The following is an 18,529-nucleotide window of genomic DNA, read 5'->3' as shown; positions in this document are numbered from 1 at the left end:
AGATGAAAATATTCTCCCCTTTGGAATACTGTGCAGACTAAATGAGATCACGTATGCGAAGCCCCCAGCGTATACCTGGCACATAAGAAAGGCTCAGTAAATGCTAATATCATGACAACAGTTTTTGGGGGATTTAAAGACCACCTTCCTGATCGTCCCATGCCTTGTGTTTTCTTGCTAAGTAGTCCCAGTTCCTCAACATGTGATTTCAAGTTCCCTAAACATCCCTTGGTTGCTCTGTCACTAGGCAGCTGTGGTACAATGGCAGGCCCTGGGCAATAGGACAGAAAACCTGGGTTAGAATTCAGACAGCCTTCCTGAAGAAATCCTGGTGGGGACTATTCTGCCTCCAAATCAGGCTGAACACCCATGATGAAAAAGGCATCGTGCTAAGCAGTGCAGATTCGCCACTCAACAAGATATGATGCGTCCCTTAGAAGGCTTAGAGGTTGGTTTACTCCACATTTTAATGGTTCGTGGCATCTAGGACTGAACTTGAGTGCCACTTCTGCAAGCATGCCCCACTACTCTCCCCAAGGTGAGTAGACCTCCCCTCAACCACTGGCAGAGTCTCCCTTTACCAGCCATCATTTGCACATGAGCCCAGTATCTCTGCCTGTGGAATGAAAAGTTGTGTGTTGCAGATGAGAAAACAAAGAAAACGGTGAGAAGTCCACGATGTCCCAAATTTACAAGATTATTAGCACAAAATTCATCACAAAGCAGGTGCTTGTCTTAGGGAGGCTGGATGGAAGCTGGTGGGACCTGGGCCTTCATCTCTGGCCCAACTTCCCCAGAACTCCCTCCTAATGGTCCTTCTCTCTTCCTGGGCCACTGCAAAGGGACATGTACAATGGAAAGGGCAGAGCAGACTCCTACCAGCTACAGTCCCAAAGAAGCCAGACTATGAGTGCTTGCTAGTCAGACTCACAGCTCCAGACAGTACTCCAGACATGGGTTCCCTCTCCTTTCTCTTTACCAGGGAGGGGAGAAGCTGAGGTGGCCACTAGCTGGTTTCAGTGGCTTCTTCCCTTTCTTGGAAGGCCTCAAGCTCTCTTCCGTCCATGGGCCTTCACACACGCAGTTCCCTTCACTCAGCTTGGGTAAGACCCCCATCTTGGGCTGTGCTGAGTACATGTGCAACCAGGGCTGGAGGCCAGGGGAGGTTGAAACCTAGCTTATGTTCTCTCACCAGAGCAGGCATCTTTTTTCTGATTCACCTAAAGGTGCCACATGGGCCAGCAAGAGCTCTGGCTAAGGGTGGCTACCTCAGTCTTCCTCAGCCTCCAGGGGCAGCTTAGGTATCTTTTACAGGGTAGTCTTTTTGATCCTACATCCCACAATAATTCATTACTCCTACCTCATAATTCTCATCCAGCCCTTTTCTTCATATTACACTTTTATTATTTGAGCATAATCTATTTCCCCACTACTCTGTAGGCTCCATGTGCACAGGGCCACATGTCTTTTGTGTAGCTGAATACCCTGGGCCAACCATAGGGCCTGGTACATAGAAACTCAATGCACATCTAAGCTTTATGGCAGTATGTTCTTCAGACTTGCCTTGAACTCTTCAGGACTAGGCCTCTACACTACATATCACCTTCATCTGGCATACTGCAGGAAGTGAATGGCAAGGCCATTAGGTAGGCCATTCAGAGCCCTAAGAGAGTTTGGTCCAACTGAGACAAGATAGGCAGGATGCCCCCATATAGTGTGCACCATATTTGAGAGCCCTCCAATAAATATCGATAGAACCAAAGGACACAGAAAGATAGGATACTACAGTCTCCTACTGGAAGACCATGTTTCTCAGCCTTTTTAAGCACATTCTCTCTTTCGATAAATACATAGACGTCATATGCACACCTGTACCCAAATCTGTGCCATCCCCCACTTGAAAATTACTATATCAGGCAAGAGTTTTGTAAACTCCACTTTCAATAACTTATGTTTTATTTTTTATTTTTTAAGTATTTTATTTATTTATTTATTTATTTATTTATGAGAGACAGAGAGGCAGAAACAAAGGCAGAGGGAGAAGCAGTCTCCCTGTGGGGAGTCCAATGCGGGACTTGATGCCAGGACCCCAGGATCACAATCTGAGCCAAAGGCAGATGCTCAACCACTGAGCCACCTGGGTGTCCCAATAGCTTATGTATTCAAAACAATCTATTTTTGCTAAACCTAAAATGTGATTATGATACTGAATATGCTTTTTCAAATTTCATATATATCTTAAGCCTCAGAGATTTTGATTCTTTTACTCTCTCCCATCGACAATCGCCACTCACAGACAAAAACAGAACACAAAAGGGCCTGCCTACCACAAAGAGTAGAAACGTTCTAAGTCAATAAAGAATGTGTAGAAGAGGAACCTCGGGGCATATTTCTAGCACTCTCAGAATAGAATGGCAATAGGATCTAAGTGGGAAGAGCATCAGATGGAAAGTTGAAAGATTAGGTTTTATTTACTTCTAGTTTTGAAGCTCCTTTGTTAGGACAATGTTCAATTAGGACTAGGAGGACATCTTCCCAGCTGTAAAATGGGACATTGCTAAGGAAGAGTCCACAGCACAGAGAAATACTATGACCCCTCCCATTTGAAGGTCTGTTCATTGTCAGGGGTATGGAGAAAAGACAAACCAAGCACAGCTCTGAAGAAGACATACAAGTGTTCCTCAGGTGTATTATTTACTAGGTGCTATAGGCCGTTGGAGGAAAGAACATAAGTGGGCTATGGAGGTCCCCTGGCCCTGGGGCAACTCTCTTCCCCCCGTTGGAGGCAGATGCATCACCACAATTAAGAGATGGGAACAGGCATCAGACCCACACAAATCCTGGGCTTGTTCTGCCACTTACTCACTGGTAATGTCAGATTTCCCTTAACCGTGAGAGGATGACGATTTGACTTACCTCACTGAGTTAGTATGAAGATTAAATGAGATAATATGTGTAAAATATTTGGCACAGCATCTGGAAAATGATAAGTGAATGCAGAACGTATTTATAAATATTAGCTTTATTATTTGTATTACTATTATTGTTTCCTAGCAGGAATGCGGGCAGCTGGAAGGGCAGCCCAGAGTCACCTGGCAATCCTCTTGTTCTCATTTCCTATTTATTGTCACAAATGACATGACCTCTGTGGTCAAGGACAAGAACAGCTGGGTAGGCCAGCAAAAATGCACAGCTGCTGCCTTTTAGGAAAAATAATACTCCAAGGGGCCCTGGGTTGGGATGGAGCTAGCAGCAGGATACAGAGTCTGACTTGGGGTGGAGGGAGCAGGCGACTCCAGCAGGGGTTCTGCAGGAGGGCAATGACGGGAAATAGCCAAAGCGGCTGGAGGGGTAGGAAGAGAAAGTATGGGGGAGACCCAAACCAAAGACGGGTGGGCACAGGAAGCTCCTTTCCCGGAAAGAGAAAGCTGCAGGTGAGCCAGAAGGAAGCCAGGAAGATGATGATGTGGGCAGGTGGGGGAAGCGGAGCCAATCCTGAGGGAAAGGCAGCTGGGAAAAAAGAACCAGGTTGCTGAACACTCCTGGATGAAGAAAGGTTGGGACAGAACAGGAAGGAAGGCCACAGGCTCTCTCCCCAGTTGACCTCGAGTCTCCTATTCAAGTCCCAAATCTGCAGATCCCAGGATTTCAACCAGTATTAGGCTACTGCCACCATCTACCTCTACCATCTGGGTTCTCTTCCCTAGGCTGGTGGCAAAACAGGATGCAGGTTTCATTTCCCCTTTTCCTGGGAACTCTGAAACAAGTGCTCTGTGGATTTCCCTATAGGGAAAGGCCCAGAAGGCCCACCCAGGGGAGAAATGCCCTTGCAGTTCCGCTTCGAGATGTGCATAGGTTAGGCCTGCCCATAGCTGCCCCCTTCCCCAACTGCCTCTTCTCCCTCTGTCTCTCTCTCCGAGGGTTCAGTCTCAGGCCTGCTCCCCTCCACCCCTGAGCTCTACACACATACAGCACCCATCAGGGGAACGCTGGAAGTCAGTCAGGGGGTGTGAACTCATCCTAGCCCTGATTAATCATTCAGGTACCCCCAGACTCAAGTTCCAGAAAAGAGCTGTTCTTGACACTACCCCAGGTGATCTGGAGTCAGGGAGTCTGGGCTGGCTGTGGGGAGCTCGCATCAGGTCACGTCGTCCCAGGTCCAGGAAGGAAGGCTCCCTGACCCCCCAGCGGGGTCACTGTGCAGGCTGTCACACAAGCAGCAATAGTAACAAGGCTGCCTGCATCTACGTGAACCTTTCCTGAGCACAAAGTGTTGTCATGTACATAACCTTTGACTTTCCCTACAACACTAGGAGGGGACTGGGCAGATACTGTTCCCATTTTGAAGATGAAGAAGCTGAGGCAATGTGGGCAGGGTCAGAGTTCCTGATAAGCAGAGCTGATAGGTCTGGGATCCATTCTCCAGAAAGTCTCCTCCTTTACCCTGGGACTTCCCTTTCTGCTTTAAATATCCTCTCCCAACCTAAACAATGAGTGCTCTAGTCTAGCAGTGCTGTTGCATAAAGCTAACAGTCTCCTTCAAAGAGCTGCCCGTCCCCAAATCCCCAGTGTTGCCAAGCCCTCCCGGGTGGTCCCACCCCCTGCCTGCCACATCTTGGGCCCTCCCTCTGCCAACCTGTCACCTGTAAACTCTTTCTTCAAAGGGGCCTTCATGTCCCTGGCACTCCCACTACCGACATGTCCCTTCTCCTGCCTGAGCACTGCCAGCCTCCTAGTTGGCTTTCGTCTTCTCTCCTGATCCATCCCTTCCCTTGCCAACCTCCTCATCCTTGAATCCACGGTAGAGTTCCTGGCATCCCTCTGGTCGCACATTCTTGGTGGCTCCCCATCACCTCCACACCCCTGCCTCACAGCTCGGCTTTGAAGGGGATTTTCAAGCCTTACCTCTTACTGCCCCCTCTCCACAGAACACAACTGCCCCCCAGCCCTGCCCTGCATCTCTGCTTTAGCTTAGGCTGGTCTGCCTAACCAAGCCCCTCCTCGCTTCCATCTTTGAGGCTCCACTCTCCAGTGTTCATAAGCGTCCAGCAGGAGAGTGTTTCTTAATGCCTGTCCCACCCAAAGCCCGGAAAGGGGCAGCCTCAAATCCTGTGTGATCAGGCCCGGCACCTGCAGCCTGTACCTGGGTGGTCCCGTGACCCAGAGAAGCCAATCCACAGGCTGTCAGAACTCAGCATTGGTGTGCTCAGTCATGGAACAAGCGGATGAGTAAGAGGAGAAGGCTGGGTCTACAGAGAGGGAAGCCAAGAGCAGATGCTCAGATGAAAGCAGAGAGGCCACCAGCCCCCAAAAGATAGAGCCGCCTCCATTCCTGACTGCTCTCCAGCCCCAGCTCCCAGGAGGCCAGATGCCTCGAGGTGACCCTGCCAGCAAACCCTTTCTCCCTGAGCTAACCTGGAGTGGCCTCTGCTCTGCGTGGAGCCCTATCCATACCAGCCTGAGGAGCCCTGTCCCCTCCTGACAGCCCCAACTGGAGGAGGTGTATACTCAGTAACAAGCAGACTCTGCAAGGGTCACCTCTTTACTTGTCTTCTGGATGGCTAGTAGGTCATATGCCTGTTTCTCTCCCTGGGACCAGAGCTCCTTACTAAGGCCTAGAAGAACAGACAGCTTCAGAGCTATGGATTTCCCTCTTCTAGAGCTGCCCCCAGTCTACAGGAGTCAGGAAGGCCTCCACCCAGACAGGTTTTGTCACATTGGACCCCCCATCCCATGTTTGGAGCTGAGTGGATCAAACTGGGCCAACTGGATGGGCTCCCCTAGGAACCTGAACTTGGGGCTGGGATAGTTGAGTTCCTCTGAGTATGGCTGGGACTGTTGCGGGAACACTTGGGACTGTCTGGGCTGTGGAGAGAGAGGAAGACCAAAGGGACACACAGTTGAGGTAAACAGATTCTAAAGAGGTTTTCCCAATTCCTGCTTCAGCCAGGCAGCAATACTGCTGTAAGGGTCCTAAGCAGCCTCCCCGCCCCCAACCCTATAATAAATCACTTTTTTTGTTTAAGCTAGAATCAGTTGGTTTCTGTTACTCACAATCAAGGGGTCCTAACACAGCTGGGATCTCCCTCATGCTTCTCCAGGAATACAAAGTAGGTGCTTGACAAACAAACTTGCTGAATGAAGGAAAACTGGCCCCAGATCCTGGCTTTCTGATTTCCGCCAAAGGCACCTCCGTGCTCTACAAATACTCCACACATAAAATGTGAAACTCAGCCCCAGGCAACTTAAATTAAATGCACTTTCCTTTCCTGAAGTGCATTATAACCTCATTTTAATCTCTTTGGGACAAACCAGCACTGAAAGGAAAAGCAAATTGGAGCAGACCAGAGAAAACAGCCTATATGGCAGTGCAGACCAGCAAGTCAGACTGGATCCATGATCTCTGTGGTATCCCCATCTATCTCCCCACCAAGATTTCTGTCCCTATACCATGCCCCCAGTCTACCCATGATAACTATCAAAATCTCCAAGAGGTCACAAAGTTTGCACCCCTACTGATGGGTCATCTTATGGCCAGAGGCCACCACAAGGCCAAACCCACAAATCTGAAGGCTCAAAGAAACCCCAGAGGGTCGTCCTACCCAGTGGTTTTCAAACTGTGTGTTCTACAGGACCCCATGACTTCAGTAGAACCTTTCGGGGTCCCAGTCTCCCTGGCATCAACCAGTGCAGTGCCTGTTTGTTATATATACCAGCCTAAGCTCCAAGTGGCAGAGGTAGAAGGGAACTCTGGCCCTTGGACTTTTCCCAATGTCCCTCTATCAAGGCTGCCTCTTTAAAGGCTCTCAGGCTTGGGCAGGGCCAGAAGTCAGTCCTGTGTGGGTGAGCACTGGTCATGGAACACAGAGGGGGCAATGAAGACACAACGTGGTGCCCACTAGCCAGTGTGGAGTCTAAGGTCACCCTGGCTACATCGGTGGAAGGGCAATGCTAAGCAACCCAAACGATATGGAGCTGTCCTGATGCTAGTCCTCCGCTATATATAGTTTCTCCCCTGAAATGACCTCATGCAGCGGCAAGGCTTTGTGGTGTGGCAAAACTGACTGTGCATCCCCAACTCCAGGGAAGAGAGCTCTGCTGAAGAAACTGGATGGTAAAGAAGAAAAGAGAAGTCTGTGGCCTGGGGGCGGGGAGGTGGCAGGGAGCAAGCCTTATGGACAACTCAGGGGAAATTCTTTCCCTTGACCCCCGGGAGCAAATGGGAGACTCCTGTGCAGAGGGTACTGAAACTGAGTCCCAAGTCTGGGATAGGGAACTCTGCTACATCGGAGGCTTCAATCCAGCCTGTTCACAGATAGCGGGTACCTGAAGCCCGTCTTTCATCTGTACCCCACATGCAGGAACCAGCAGAGCCCCCCCTCCTTTGATCTAAACTCTATTTGAGACCTTCCCTAACCTTGGTGTACACAGCTCACTTGATTCTGCTGCCTAAAAAAAATACAAAAGGAAGGAACGATGAACACCAAATGGGAATGGGGACTCTCACGGGGTGGTGGGAGTGTGCAGGAGACTTTCTTCTTTGGGCTTTCTGGCATTGTTCACACTTTGTACTTAAACACAACTTCTACAATAAGGAAAATCCTATTACTTGCTTCTCTCCAATCTGCATGCCTTACCTAAATCACTAACTCTTCTGCAACTCTCCTCACTTACCCTTCATAACTGCCCTATCCCATCTCAACTCTTAAGTGTCTCGTATTGCCTTTGTCTCTGCTTGTCTACACTATGTCTTGCTGAAGATTGTACCATATCTTTGTCTTTGCTCCCTCCCCAGACTAACCAGAAGCCATCATGCATGATGAGACATAGAGGGATAATGTGTACACAGGTATGAAGCAAGATGGATAGAAAAACAGGAGAAATGGAGTCAGATTTCCTGCTTATGATACCAGCTCCACCTCTGACTATGCAGGATAGACCACAGACCAGTGGCTTGGTCTCCCTGAACCAGTTCCTCCAGCCAAATTCCTTATTAGTGCCAGTTCTCTTCTCCTAAAGGGAAGGAAAGATTCTGAACATGTCTGCCAACTCCACAGCTTTTGAAAAAGGGATCATTTCATCTCTAAAACTGAGAAGCCCCAGACCTAGCCTATAAAAGAGATCCCCCCCCCAAAAAAAGAGATCCCCATCCATCTATGCCTAAACTAGCACTGGACTGTGGAGAACAGGGCCAGTAGGCTGAAATCTCTCCTTGGACACTTCCTGTGGGCCAGAGGCCCTGGCATAGACAAATGCCCAATGGGTGGTACAGTCAAAAGTGGTAGGCTGAGCATCTCTGCCTAAGGCTGCAGTAAAAGTACTTGAGGGTCAGCAATAAACCAGACACCCAGGCCCTGGATCTTCCATGGGACACATGTCACAGCAGGACAGAGCTAGGCTCAGCTTCAAACAGGAGGGGTGGGCTACAGATGAAAGGGTCCAGTGTGGCTCTCCTTTTGCCCATTAACTCCAAAGACTAGCCCATCCTGTTCCTCAGGGAGAGGCCTCGGATAACAGTACATATACTACACCATGTGGATGTTTAAAAAATCATCTGGGGCCTTATAAAAAGCCATAGTAGCAGTAAGTTCCCAGCCACGTAAGGCCTCCCTTCTCAGCAGCCAATTCTGGGCCAGGCCACAAAGAGGACTATCACACTGGGCAAGACCCAGGTGAGCTCTGGTTCCATGAACACAATATGACAGCACAAAGGAAGGAGGGCAAAGAGCAAACAGAGACATAGGGACATAAACTCCCTGTGCAGAGCATCACCAGCTCCCTGGGGACCCTTGGCACTGTGTGCCATGGATCTGCCAATGAGGGTGTGGCCAGATGGAAACAGGTTTGAGAAAAATGAAACCCAATCACAGAAGCTCCAGTACTGTTGAGTCCATCACACTGTGAACTCCTTGGGGAAGGAATCAACTCTTCCTCCTGTGCCTGGCACCTAACCCAGTGCCTGGGACAGGTACTGAATATTTGGAGGAAGTTTCCCATAGTGCTTAAGATACAGGTCCTGGGATACATAGTGCTTAAGATATAGATCCTAGGATTCAAATAGCAGTTCCCCCACTTTCGTGGGCAAGGGTCTTAACCTCCTTAAGTCTCAGTTTCCTCCTCTGGAAATGGAGGTAATTATGCCTACCTTATAGGTCTGATGTGAAAATGGAAGATGCTGGTGCCAAACACCTGGTAGGGTATTTAATGCATGCATGGGAAATTAATAAATGGTACTGATTTCAACGATGATAATAAGTGCTACTTATTCAGTAATGTCGTGAGGTCCTGAGAAACGAAAAAGCCCATGCCACATGACAGTCTATTTGGGGGGAACACAGCGCATTCACTAAGTAAAAAAATCATTGCCATGTGAGGATATCCCGTATTACGGAGGTCAGTGTGACCTGTTTTGCAGACACTGCGGGGGGCAGAAGAGAGGGGGAAGAAGGGACAAATGCATGAAGGTTTTGTTGTCCTATGAAGTACACTTTCTGGCACATTCAGGATGTGTAGTGTAAGAACAAGCAGAAGTAGATGATTTGCTAGTCATGGGTGGCAATGACGTCAATAAACCAGCTATACCTGTTTAGGGCCCAGTGAGCCCTCAGCTGAAACTGACAATGAGGTAGGAACTGCATGGAAGGCACGCTGAGCTGGGAATCTGTAACAGTGGTCTAGAATCCCAAATCTTCCATTTCTCACTGTGTGACCCTGCACACAATAGAATCACTGAGCTTCTCTCCTAAAATGAGGACCGTCTCTTAGAGAGTTATTAGGAAGACTAGATGAGATATGTGTAAAGTACCTACTGCAGTACCTGCCACACAGTTGGTGTTTAATAAATATAACTATAAAACAGTTATTTTTTAATCTAGTTGGAGGGGGCTGTGTATCAAATGCAGAAAAGTGGCTCTGCTGTAGATGTTGATCATTTTCCAAGAAAATTCATGAAGGAGGTGTCTACAGTTGACCAAGTGTATTAGAAAAATGTGCCAGGCTCCAGGAAGGAAGCCCTAGAGGACCCAGAGATGTTCTGACAAGCTAAAGATGAGCCATAGCAAACTGAGGGCACTCCCCAGCCTTGACCTACCAAGCAAGATATGTTTGTATCTGTTTTGAGACAGCTCAGAAAAGTAGCCACTGGGTGTTACTGGAATCAGCAGGAGTATATGTGTGTGTGTGGGGGGGGTGCGGGGAGGGCTGATGCAAGAGATTTGTAACTAACAAGAGTTCTCAAGTTTTCCTGAAAGGTTCACATTTTTCAAAACGAAGCTAGATTCAAGGCTATCTCTACAATAATATCACTCTTGCACAACTTGTTTCCGATTTGCTTTCCTGAATAAATGAGTGGCATTACAAGAATGGTAGATAACCAGGGTATACAGTGGAAGCTAGGTCTTGCATATGAACTTCACTGGCCTGCATCTCAACTTGGGGCAGGGGAGAGAGGAAGGTTGGGGACAGCTGGCTTAAATATAGTGCCACGCACGGTGATAATAGTAACTGCAATTTACTGAGTACTTTAATATGTCCCAGCCACTATTCTTTTTTTTTCATATATTTTTTCATTGGAGTTGAATTTGCCAACATATAGTATAATACCCAGTGCTCATCCTGTCAAGTGCCCCCTTCAGTGCCCATCACCCAGTCACCCTGTCCCCCTACCCACCACCCCTTCCACTACCCCTTGTTCATTTTCCAGAGTTAGGAGTCTATCATGTTCTGTCACCCTAATATTTCCCAGGCACCATTCTAAGGACACTATGTGCATTAACTCATTTAATCCTCATGACAGCTCAACAGAGCAGGTACTACTATCTTCATTTTACAGATGAGGAAAGTGAGGCCCAAACATCCAAAACAACTTGCCCAAGGTTACATAGTTAATGAACTGGAGGAGTTGGAATAATAAACTGCAAATGGATACTAAATAACAAAATACTTGTCATATTGTTCTAATTATCTGCTACCAAAAGAAAAAACTGGTATCTTGTTGTCCTGTTTGGAAGATTCTAAATTTTGCAAATCAAAAGAAATTCATGGTCAGGGAGCACCTGGGTGGCTCAGTCAGTTAAGCAGCTGACTCTTGGTTTCCGCCCAGTTTGTGATCTCAGGGTTGTGTGAGATGGCTCCCTGCTTAGCGCGGAGTCTGCTTTGGATTCTCTCCCTCTGCCCCTCCCCAACTCTTATGCGTGTGTGTGTGTGTGTGTGTGTGTGTGTGTGTGCATGCCCATGCTCTTTCTGTAAAAGAAATAAATCTTTTTAAAAATTCATTCATTCATTCATTCATTCATTCATTCATTCACGGTCAGCCCTTGTTATACACTCTGACTCCAGGGGAAGGGCCAGAGTTTGGCCCAAAGCAGATTTTCCTAGTGGGGGCAGGGGAGGCTACATTCTGCTCTCCCCAACACTCTGGGCTGACCAAGAGTCAGGAGAATACAAATTCCCAAAGTAACCATGAACTTGGCTTTGGTTATTGCCATTAACAACCCGTTGCCATTATTCATTAAGGATCTGTTGTGTGTGGGCACTGTGCTGATCACTTCACACACATCACCACTTGTGTGATGGAGTCCTTGACTACCCTAAGTGGCCCTACTCTTGTTCTCATTTTATAGATGTGGAAACTGCCTCTGACCTGAAAGCAGTGGAGCCGTCACCTACTATGGCTTCTACCTCTCTACCACTTAGTTGTCAATAATCTTGGGCAGTTTGGCAACCTCACTAAATCTCAGTATCCTCACCCATAAAATGGGGAGAAAATTATTCTTGCCCTGCCTACCTAAAAGATGGTTGTGGGAAATAAAATCATATATAATACTTGTGAAAGCGCTTTAAAAATGGCAAGGCACTGAACAAAGCAAGAAATCATTAGTCTTATTAATAACAAACAGTGACACCTGATCCAGCAAGCACTTTGCTAATATGACTCCGCTGCCTCTTTTCCCTTGGGCACTGGGAATAATTCAAAATCTGCAGAGCCAGGGCACTCTTTTCTTCAAGTCCCTGGCATCTAAGAGTTGGAAAGTGGAAGTTCATTCTGGGAGAAGAAGGAACTAACAATGATATTTGCCTTCTACCTGTATGTCTCTTTAGGAATGCAATTTGGCGGAGATCCCTGGGTGGCTCAGAGGTTTAGCACCTGCTTTCGGACCAGGGCATGATCCTGGAGTCCCGGGATTGAGTCCCACATCGGGCTCCCTGCATGGAGCCTCCTCCCTCTGTCTCTCTCTCATGAATATATAATTTTTTTTAAAAAAAGGAATGCAATTTGGCTGAGTTCTACTGCTTCCAGGATACTCAACCCTCAAACAACATTCAACACATATTTACTGAGCATCTTACTAAGTGCCAAGCACTTGATCCAGGACAATGGACTTATGTGGCTCCTAGGTATAGAGGTTCTAGTTTAGCGGTTGGTAAATTAAAGGAGGTGGCAACAGCATCAAGAAGGGAGCAGAGTGGCTACAGTTCTTGGACCTTTGCAGGCTTTAGAGCAGACTTCCAGCTTCTTCTCATGGAGGGGGGGAAGAGAGCACAACAGAATGAGCTCTGAGCACTAGAATTTGAGTCAAACTACTTAAGCTGAGCTCTAGCACTGCCTCTCCCCAGCCTCGTGACCTCCAGCAATCAATTTACTCTTCTGACCATCATCTTTCCCTTATGTAAAATGGGTAGAAATGTTCCCATAGGTACAATGAGGACAATCAAATGAGATGATTGTCTGAATGAGCCTAGTGAGGTGCCTAAAGATGCTCAATAATAAACTCACTTTAAACACAAAAACCATGTGTTCTCTTCCTCCTATCCGGGGAAGATAAACTATACAAGGACCAAAAAGCTCATGCTCTGAAGTCAGACCACTTGGGTTCCTGTCTTGGCTCTGCTGTTTACAACCTGCATGGCCTTAGGCAGGAGACACTACCTTTCTAGGGCTCAATTTCTTCATCTGTAAAACGGTGATAATAGTGTCCATGCATAGGACAGTTGTGAGGATGAGCCAAGATACTGCATGTGATGCTCCTGGCACACGGTAAACACCAAGCAAAGGTGAGCTACTGCCAACTGTATCTCTTTCAGCCCTAAAAACAACAAAACTCTGAGTCCTCTAAGATCTAGGCTGCTTGGTGACTGGCTGGCTGCCTAGGCTCGAACTCTGGTGCCAGCCTCCTTGAGAAGACAGGTACAAATGAGGAGCCATCCTTGTCCCCCTCTCCCCATATCCTGCAGGAGATGCTCCACCCCCTTTCCTGACAATAAGGGATATTGAGTTGAGGGGGCTGGGGCTGGTTGGAGGTATGAATGCATACTGAGCTTGGGCCCTCTTCCCTGTGAGCTCAGTAAGCAGGGAGACCTTGTTCCCATCAGAGAGAAACATATGGCTTTGAGTAGCAGACAAACTCATCACGTCACCATGTCACTGTCACTCCTTACTTTTTACTCAACCCTACATGCTCCCATTTGAACCACAGTCCTGAATCTCTCACACGCAAAAGAGAAAAAAAAAAATTGGTGCTCACTCCATGTAAGACAGTGTTAACATTCTCTAGGAGCTAGATGAATTATAACAACACAGACCTGCTTCATTTAACTGGAAGCCCCATCCATCCATCCATCCATCCATCCATCCATCCATCTCACCATCCATTGACCACCTAGTTAGAAACCCAGAGGCAAGCCAAATTCTGACTGACCAGAAAAGATGTCACAGAATCCACCCACAGGAGCTCCTGTACTTCCCTCCTTGGAGGGCCCCTTAGGCTTCACTAAGAGCTCATCTACTCTTTCTCTAGGTACAATTCTAACAATCCCAGCTGTTTCCCCCAGGAAATGGGAGGGGCTGCTATTTGAACCCAGCAGATGGACTCTCAAGAAATGACCTCTATGATCAGGTGTCACTTCATACCCAATAGGATAGCTATTATCAAAAACAAGCAGGGGAGCCTGGGTGGTGGCTCAGTCAGTTAAACGTCTGCCTTCGGCTGAGGTCATGATCTTGGGATCCTGGGATTGAGCCCCGTATCAGGCTCCATGCTCAGTGGAGAGCCTGCTTGTCCCCTCTCCTTCTGCCCTTCCCCCTGGCTTGTGTGCTCTCTCTCCCTCTCTCTCAAATAAAGAAAATCTTTTAAAAAACAAGCAAATAAAATAAAAATCATAATATAACAAATATTATTGGTGAGAACATGAAGAAATTGGAACCCTAATCCATTGCTGGGGGAATGTACAATGGTACAGCCGCTGAGGAAAATAGTATGGCAATTCCTTAAAAAGTTATACATAGAATGAAAATATGATCTAGCAATTCTACTTCTGGATATCTACACAAAAGAACTAAAAGGAGGCACTCAAACAGATTTGTACACCCATGTTCACAGGAGCATTATTCACAATAGCCAAAAAGTAGAAGCAGCCTGAGTGCCCACTTACAGATGAATGAACAAAATGTGGTATAGACATATAATGGAAATTATTCAGCATTAAAAAGGAAGGGAATTCTAACATGTGCTACATCATGGAAGAATCCTGAAGATAGTACACTAAGTGAAATAAACCTAACACAAAAGTTAAAATATTGCTTCATTCCACTTATATGAGGTACTTGGAGGGGTCAAATTCGGAGAGAAAGGGAGTAGTATGGAAGTTGCCAGGGGCTGAGGGAGGGAAGAATGAGGAGTCTGTGTTTAATGGGGACAGAATTTCAATTAAGGAAGATGAAAAAGTTGGTAGAGATGGATGGTGTGATGGCTGCACAGCAACGTGAGTATACTTACTGTACAAAACTATATATCTGAGTGTATGATGTTAGGTATATCTAACCACATTTTTTTAAAGTGGGGAAATAAAAATAAGAAGTGACTGCTACCGGGCAGAAGACAGATTACAGGTGGAAATGTGAAACCTGAAAGCACAACAGCCATTTAGTTTGGGGCCCACTGCCCTGCAGTCCCAGAAGCCCAGAGGCCTCACACTGTCACAAGCATAGTAACTCATCAGGCAGGATGCTGTTCTCATTCAGAGCCCAGAACAGGAATCCAGAACCTCCCTACCCCAATGCTACTTAAGACCTCGAGGCTGGACACTGTGGAATGGGCTCTCTCTCAGCAATCTCCTTCTGTTTGCCACCAGTTCACCCTTCTTTCAGAAATAAAGGCTTTTGACAGAAAGAAGCTTTTGTGATACCCATCTCCACCAAGCAGGTGCTTTGTATATATACAGGTATGAACTCAACAGCCCTGAGTCGCAACAGCCCTGAGTCGCAAAGAGGTTATCATCCATTTCAGAAAGATTCCCATCCAAAAATAGTTTTTAAACATTTCTTTTATAGTTTTGCTCTTTTAAAAAACAGTAAGCTTCAATGGTCTTGTGGGGAAAATCACTGGCTATGGTTTTTGTGTGTAAAAATCCTGTGGCTAGGATAATAGAAACTTTGTAAGTTCACAAAATCTCCTTTTATCCAGGATCTCACTTGATTCTTAAAACCTCTCTGGGAGGTGGGTAGGGTAGCAGTCATCCCACTGCATGAACCGGGAAACTGAGGCTCAGATAGATCAAAGTCACACACACAATTAGGAAGAAGCAGAGAACCAAGGCCTTGTTTTCCATCAATGCCAGATGAGGATCTGGGTTGGGACCTCATATGTAAGCAGATCATCCAGTCATGAAAGTAATTTTTAAAAAAGTGTTAGTTTATTTTATCCCCATAACATCTTTCTGAAGTAAAGTGAAATTATCATTTTTTAGAAGTAGAGGATCAGCTGAACACAAACAAATGACTTGCCCAAGATCACCACTCAAGAAAGGGGCAGAGGGACTAGACAGACCTCTTCTCTTTTGAATACACCTGACCTTGAGTACTTCCCTACAATGTCTTGACCCTGACACATTCAAAATTTAAAGGAACTCATGCAGTTTTTATATAGCTTGTACCATATTTCTGTGAACTCGGCAGGGAAGAGATATACCTTTATTCTCTTTTTAATAGCTGGAAAAGAAAAAGAGGTTAAAGAAAACTTTAAGTTCCTTTCAGCTCTGAAATTCTATGATTCTAAAAATTCCTCAGCAAGTTGCTTGGTAGAGAGAGGCCTAGAATCCACAGCATCCTCCTTCCTGCTCCCCAGTCTCTTAGACCACCTCATGCCTGCCCCTTGAGTTGATGATGACAAATACCATGTGTATGTAGGAGATGCATTAAATGACATAAAATGTCAAGAAAGTGCCATAGCGGGCAGCCCGGGTGGCTCAGCAGTTTAGCACTGCCTTCAGGCCAGGGTGTGATCCTGGAAACCCAGGATCGAGTCCTGCATTGGGCTCCCTGCATGGAGCCTGCTTCTCCCTCTGCCTGTGTCTCTGCCTCTCTCTTTCTGTGTTGTCTCTCATGAATAAATAAATAAAATCTTTTTTTTTAAAGATTTACTTATTTATTTATGATAAACATAGAGAGAGAGAGAGAGAGAGAGAGAGAGAGAGAGAAAGAGGCAGAGACACAGGAGGAGGGAGAAGCAGGCTCCATGCCAGGAGCCCGACGCGGGACTCGATCCTGGGAACTCCAGGATCGCGCCCTGGGCCAAAGGCAGGCGCTAAACCCCTGAGCCACCCAGGGATCCCAATAAATAAAATCTTTAAAAAAAAATGTAAAAAGTCAGACATCTTAAAAAAAAGAAAAGAAAGAAAGCGCCATTGCCTGTTTAGAACCCTAACAGAGGACTTGATGCTGCTCTGCTGTTACAGCCCATGTCTCCTAGCAAGAGACTTCCAAACCAGAGGGAATTATATCCCAGGTACTTGAGACCTTACCCAAGCCTGCGGTGAGAGAGAAGCCAGTCTCAGAAACAGAACAGCACTGTGAAATTGCTGCTTAAGTCTCCTTATTAGATATGTGCCCTAATACCCAACTCAGGTTGCTCATTCCTGCTTTTCCATAGACCTTCCCAACTCTGTTAGATACACTAGCTTCATCCAACAAGGACTTATTAGGCACCAACTGTATGTGAGGCACTACTTTATGTATCAGGGAGCAAATAAATAAAAATTTCTGACTGCACAAGGTAGGGGAGGCAGCTGATGCCAGTTGATGGTGAGTGCCATGGAGAAAAATAAAACAGGAAAGGCAGGCAGATAATGCTGACAGCAAGTAGTACTGCGAAGGGGACTGGTTTTTCAAAGGATAACCTGGAAGGCCTTGACTGAGGAGGAATGTTTGAGGGGATGTGGAGGAGGTGAGGTAGACAGGAATGGACTCATTCAGGTATCAGAGGATGGAATAGGCGATGAAGAGCAAGAGATAGCTTAAAGGTAACCTGGTGAAATCATATCACATCTTGTAGACCAACACAAGGACTCTGAATGAGATAGGGAGCAAAGAAGTAACAAAATCTGACTTACAGTTTACAGCATCACTCTGGCTGCTGTGATGAAAACAGTCTGTCGGGAGACAAGGGAGGAAGCAGGACAGTCAGTTAAGAGGCCCATGGCAGCTTAGACCAGGGCTAAAGCAGTGAAGATGATGAGACTCAAGGTTCTGGATATATTTAGGGCAAAGCCAATAGGATCTATTGATTAAATGGATGTAGGATTGAGAGAAAGAGGAGGTGTCAGAGGTGACTACAGTTTTGGGGGCTCAGGCAACCTGGAAGGATGAAATCACCATTAACTGAGACAGAAAGACTTTGGGAGGAACAAGGGTGGGGGCACGGGTTCCTTTGGTTTTGGACATGTTAAACTAGGAAGGCTTTTAGACGCCAAATGTGGTGAGTATAGGCAGAATTTACAAGGTTGGAATTGAAGAGTATGCACTGAAATTATCCATGTGGGAGTCACCAGCTATATAGTAATACATGATTGTATATATTATCATAGAGAATTTCCATGTATGATCATGTGTAATTTGTATGTCTATTATCCCCCTCCCCCAAACTGTAAGCTCCATGTGTGGCCAAGGATCATGTCTGTTCACAGCCAGCAAGGTACCTGGCACTCAGTAAATATTTACTGGGCAAATGGAGAAGTTGCCCAATTACTCCCTCAAGAATAGCCACAGCAACCCACACAATGAGAAGCAAACTCTCTTGCAACCACAGCGCCAAGCCCAACCAGCTCAAAACAGGGCCCTGGGTCTGTCCACACGGGGCTTGAGATTCCAGAATGTAAGTGATATGCCTGGCACATCACAGAATCAGATATTTGGGTTTCAGCCCTGCCACATTCTCACAGGGTGGAGCCAGGCAAGAGACCTGCCTGTTCTACTACCTCTCTTTCTCCCTGGGTGGAGGGTGGGGGGTGGAGGGGTGGCTGATATGTACTGGGTGGTGGGAGCCCCCCCCCAAATAAGTAAATCCCCAAGTATTCTCTAAAACATGTAAGGACCACCCAACACCTGAAGAAGGAACACAGGCCATACATTATGAGTAATAGTTAAAAAATAAAAAAGAATGATAATCACAAATCTCCTAGCTGACATAAGATGGCCTGACCAATGGGTGTAATGTCTCTGCTTTACCTGCCAAATGACTAGGAAGACAGAACTAAG

General features: G+C 46.6%; 1 protein-coding gene across 1 annotated transcript in view; it reads right to left on the bottom strand.

Moving 5' to 3' along the window:
* The window catches only part of UBTD1 (ubiquitin domain containing 1), a 56,160-nt gene that overhangs the window by 33,835 nt on the left and 3,796 nt on the right, over positions 1-18,529 (bottom strand). The window lies entirely within an intron of this gene.

The sequence above is a fragment of the Nyctereutes procyonoides genome, unplaced genomic scaffold (genome assembly GCF_905146905.1).
Source record: "Nyctereutes procyonoides isolate TBG_1078 unplaced genomic scaffold, NYPRO_anot_genome, whole genome shotgun sequence".
Lineage (NCBI taxonomy): Eukaryota > Metazoa > Chordata > Mammalia > Carnivora > Canidae > Nyctereutes > Nyctereutes procyonoides.
The sequence above is the reverse complement of the archived record's forward strand: the minus strand, read 5'-3'. Positions and strand labels throughout refer to the sequence as shown.